The sequence below is a fragment of the Takifugu flavidus genome, chromosome 2 (assembly GCF_003711565.1).
Source record: "Takifugu flavidus isolate HTHZ2018 chromosome 2, ASM371156v2, whole genome shotgun sequence".
Classification (NCBI taxonomy): Eukaryota; Metazoa; Chordata; class Actinopteri; order Tetraodontiformes; family Tetraodontidae; genus Takifugu; species Takifugu flavidus.
In genome coordinates, this window is record NC_079521.1 from 17,132,710 (window position 1) to 17,137,717 (window position 5,008).

At 42.8% G+C, this 5,008-nt stretch overlaps 1 long non-coding RNA gene across 1 annotated transcript; it reads right to left on the reverse strand.

Annotated features, from left to right (window-relative positions):
* Positions 1-1,095: 1,095 nt before the first annotated feature.
* Positions 1,096-2,716, reverse strand: LOC130521476 (uncharacterized). The gene is made up of 4 exons (XR_008949343.1): positions 2,601-2,716; positions 2,452-2,501; positions 1,897-1,959; positions 1,096-1,765 (listed from the first exon to the last, which is right to left on the reverse strand). It is a non-coding gene; the product is annotated as an uncharacterized LOC130521476 (long non-coding RNA).
* Positions 2,717-5,008: the final 2,292 nt, after the last annotated feature.

Below are 5,008 nucleotides of genomic sequence, written 5' to 3' on the forward strand. Positions count from 1 at the left end.
GACCTCACGGTCGACCGCGACATGCTTTGATTTGAACTCCCTCCTTCAGGCTGCGGAGAGGGAGGCCCAATAGAATTAACCTGGCCGAGTCCATTTAGCTCCAGAGCTGCTCTGCCGCTGCCGCTGCTCGGCCTGGTCTGGCTCAGCCTGCTCTGCGTCCTCCTGTAATCAGATAGCCGTGGAAGGCCAGGTGGTTGTCTGGCTCTCTGCTTTGACTGCTCAGACAGCATCTCTGATTCACTTTGTTGGGAGATTAGAGGAGAACCAGTTACCGGTTAAATGAAATGGGAGGGCACAAAGGTAGAATTTCTGATTATGTCACTTGTTTGATTTGCTTTTAAGTGTGACGCTTTGCTGCTTTCCTCCATTCACAGCCACTGTGGCCCAGTTTGATGAACTAATTTCATGTACTGAATCAACAGATTGATGGAACATTGTAAAAAAAATAATATTAATTTTTTTAAAAAGACTGTTTAATCTGGTTTCCAAAGATACAAATCCAGCAGGAAGTGAGTGATTTGGCTTCCTAGGCTGTCCGAGGGTGATGCCCCCATGCAGCAGCATATAGTAACATTCTATAGGGTTTTATTTCCTAAGTGCAGTGGCTGCAACATATTTGATAAGACATGTAAATTAAATGCAGAAATGACCTCTTTAGCCTCAAATTGAACAATTGCCCTTTGAAGATTTGCTATTTTACAATAGTGTATCTATCTTTGTGGCGACATTCAGTCATATCTGTCAGGGACGGTTCTGAGATATCATCACAACCCAACTCCTTCACATTGTTCTCTTTTAAAGAGATTCACTTTTTGACACTATCGCAGAGGTCCTTCAGACCATTGAGGCCTGAGCTGTGTCACAATCTGGTCCAACTCTGCTTTTGACATCCGCGGTCGACCTCAGATGTTACACTGGTGTACCGCAGGGATGTGTATTCTCTCCACTACTTCAGTCATTCAGACAAATGAATGCATGTATCAGTCAGTAGATTTAGAAAACACAGAAATCCGATTCCATCTCTGTCTAGCAACAACTCAAGCAATGTTGTTTAACAAGAAGCAGAACTGTGGAATGCAACTTTCTTTGTGGCAACAACTCTATTTTATAGGATTCCATCTCTGTAAAAGTGAAGAGACTTTGGAGAGATTATTTAGAGGATGTGGTCGCCCTTGAAGTGCAGGAAAAAACATCAGAGCAAGAAATCTCAACAAACCCCATCAAGCAGAAGCTTCTATCTCCTGCTGATTATAAAACAATTTGCACCAGTCTGACAACATACACGTCCTCATCATTTAGCTCAGGAAATGACCATTATTCTGCAAGTCAAATATGAATAAAATGAATGTAGTGGAGCAGGGACCAGGAGTTTACAGGTAGAAATTACTGTGTGCAGCTATTAGCCGGAGCACCACTTTTCTGCCTGTCACAGGGTGTTTTATGAGACAAATCTGTGCAGCCAAATCCACGCTCCGCTCCTTAATAGAAGCTCCATTAGAGAGCAGGGATGGTGCGGCCGCTCATTGGTTGTCCTAATGACTGTGAAATTGTAAAGAAATGTACATCAGCAAATGGGTCATTGTTGTCTATCACAACCAGTATTTATTTGTTGGGTTCACTTTGGTACAAAGTCGTACCTTAACTTGAGGGGGGTCCTTTGCTCAAGGGCACCTCTCCTGCCAGCCGCCGCCTGTTCACATGGTCTCCAACGGGGACTTGAACCAGAAACCCTCTGAATCCCAGCCCAGACTGATGAAGTTAGGTTCTAAGGACGGAACTCAACGCAAATGCAAATGATCTGAGGCCTCAAATGCTCCCAAATGTTGTTTTAGATGCTTGCGTGCGCTGCGGCGGCGGTTTGCTGGTGTTTATTGTGGCTTTAAACAGTCGACATACCTGCTACTCCGCCACAAATCTCTTTATCTCCCCTGCAGCTCACTTGTCTGTTGGTGGGTGTCTCTGCCAGCAGGACACAGACGTTAAAGACAGATTATTGCGTAAGCGATGTTTAAAATGTGATTATAACCAGATGTGCATGCAGATTATAACCGAGGCCGCGGATTTTGCGATATCGCACAGATGCATGCTTTCAGAAACGCTCTTTACGTGCAGCTGTCAGGAAACAATAATAAGCCATATTTTTTATTTTTTCTTCTGCCAGTTGGCCAAATAAAACCTTCCGTGGCGTGATGAAAAGTGTTAGATGGAATGATTGCTGCAGAAAGAGAAGCATAAAAATATATGGCCTTCATGGCTGTACAGTAAAATCCTTTTTTCAGCACCAAGTCTCAGGAAAGAAATGTAAAAAAAAAAAAAAAAGCTTGAGAAAAGAAAAGGAGAAGAAAATTGTGCGGCTGGTATAAAAAGAAGTGGAGAGCATACATTTGACAGAATCTGAAGCATGAGCACAATTCAACAGCCATCACAAATGAGTTCCTGGACCACTAATACCTCCAGCAGCCTCCACCTTCTCACAGGTGTTTTTGTTAAACGCCGCTGTCCTATATAAAAGACAGATGAGGGAATGGTCTTAGCATGTGCAGAGAGGCTTGTTTGATATTAATAGTGGTATATAAAGGCAGAAACAGGCCTGTAATTACCCTTAATGGCTGGAAATGCTCCTGTTTAAGACATCTTGGTGTGTGATGTCTGATTATGGGTGATCATTTTCTGCTTTTTGGTTGAAAAAGCACAGCTTAGAGGTCCGGGGCTTTGCCGATGATAGCGGCTCAGACAATGGGCTATTGAAATGCATTCTCACTGTCCCATCTTAAATGTCAGCGGACTCGGCCGACAAGAAATCCAGGGGCCTCATTTCTTAGTCAGCCCGCATCCTTGGCCAAGACTAAGCACAGCTGGAATTACGCTGCGACCTGAAATGGCCACTCAGCAGCTTTTTGCCTGGAACTGGATTACATATGTGATAATAAAATATCATGGATATGCAGAGAGTGTGTGAAGACCTTTTCTTCAACATAACCAGGTGATCCATTTTCATTTTCACACAGAGCTTTCTCACATTTTAGCACAAGAGCCCAACGAATACGATATGTATTTTTAAAAAAAGATATATATTTGCTCTGTGTGTACTGTACAGAGTTTAACTATTACATCACCAGTTCTAAACTCAACCAAGAACCTTCTGTGTTTGTGGGGGGGGCAATAGTGTCGAGGCACTAGTGGCGGCACTTGTTAGACTGCAGTCGAAGGGAGCCACACCATCGGCCCCCATTAGCTCCAGAAAGACAACGTCGGCACCTTTCCAGTGCTGTCGCCTCTCTCTCCGTGCTGAAATGCACCAGTGCTGCTGCTGAGGTCTGTCTCCCTGTTATTGAATGTCGAGAGTGAAAGTTTAGCAGGCAATTAACCAAACTGCACTCCTGCTATTATCAGCACTTTGGGAGGGTGAAAAAATAGCCGGCCGTATAAGATGTGGCTAACTAATGGATAGCAATCTTCTCAGAGATATAGATTATTACATGTCAAGGCAGAAAAGAGAAACTTATAGCACGAGTCATTCCCACAGTCCCAGCTTCCACAAATATGACAGTTTTCAGGGTTTCTGCGTCACTGAGGTGTCCTTAAAGGCGTCCTCATTTCAGATGGTGATGACTCTGGTGAGTTTTATTCAGAGCCTAAAAGATTAAAACGATCTGATCTTGGTGCTGACTCGAAAGAACATTGTGTTTCTTCATGTGCCGTGGATTTGGACGACCTAAAATGGACGGAGAAACTTCTGGGGAGAGGCTTGTAGGTCCAACAAGGTTCACAACAAATGTCATGCATTGATGGAGAGGTGGGGAAGGCTTCTGAGGGGCCGCTAGTGGACTGCTGGATTTATGTCCCTTCCTCAGCCTGAGCCCAAAGGCCCGGAGAGCAGGGGCTGACCAGACCGATTCCTGCACCAATTCTGTTCAACTGTCTCCAACTGTTTTCCCAGAACCTCAAATCCAGCTTGTTTCTGATGAGAAATCAGGAAATAGGACAGCAAATATACACACACGCCAGTTTATCTGGACAAAAAAAGAGGAAAGTCTCTCATTTAAAGATTCAACTGTGCCTCTGAATGATAAATTAAACCCGAATTGAAGAAAGTATGAAAGAAAAAGTCAATGTTGATGTTCCTGAAATGAATTCTGAGGCATAAAAGCAAACGTCACTTCATGCGTGTTGGGGTGGAGGGTGAATCAGCCACGCTGCTCAAGGACCTGTGACATTCTTCCAGTTTATAAGATGTAATTGGCAAAATTACTAATAAATACATTTTGCATAACCAAGAATTTGAACTATGGAAGTGACAAAAGTCTGGAAAATATTAACAGTTAATAAAACCAAAAGATGTTCCTGGAAGCTCTGCAGTTATTAAAAAGAGAAGGTTACCAGGAACACGTAAAGGTTTTTAATTTAAACTCCGAGCGACTATTAAAAAACAAGAATATTTGATGATGTGTTCAAATAAACTGGTGTTTTTATGCTGTAATGGTGTTTTTTTCTTCATCCTAACTGTGGAGTCAGATTACAGCCACCAGAAACATTTGTTTCTCTTCCATCTTCACTCTCCAACAGCCTCCTGAGCGACTGCTGCTTGTTTTCCCTTCTGTTGCAAAGAGGATAATTTTCTCCTCAGAGGTTACGTAAGAAAAGTAAGGTTTAAATTAACAGCCCCCCCTCCGACTTTAAGAAATTTTGCATTTAAGAGGATGATTTGCGCCAAAGTGCTGAAATAATGACATTATGTTTGTCGTCTCTTCTCGTCGCTTTCCTGTATTTTTCATCAACTTGCACAGCAACTGTCATTTCATTTCAATTTTAGGCTCTGATTGCTTCTTTTTTTTGCCTGAATACTCACCTCTTCCCCCGTCTTTTCTGTTCTCCTTCGCTTCCTGGAAAGATAATTTCAGCATAAATAAATAGGGGGAAAATGGGGGACAGATTACAAAAGTAAAAATAATGGTGGATGAAAAAGGGGCAGGAAAAGGTAAAAGAAAAGTGGTACGAAACACACCAA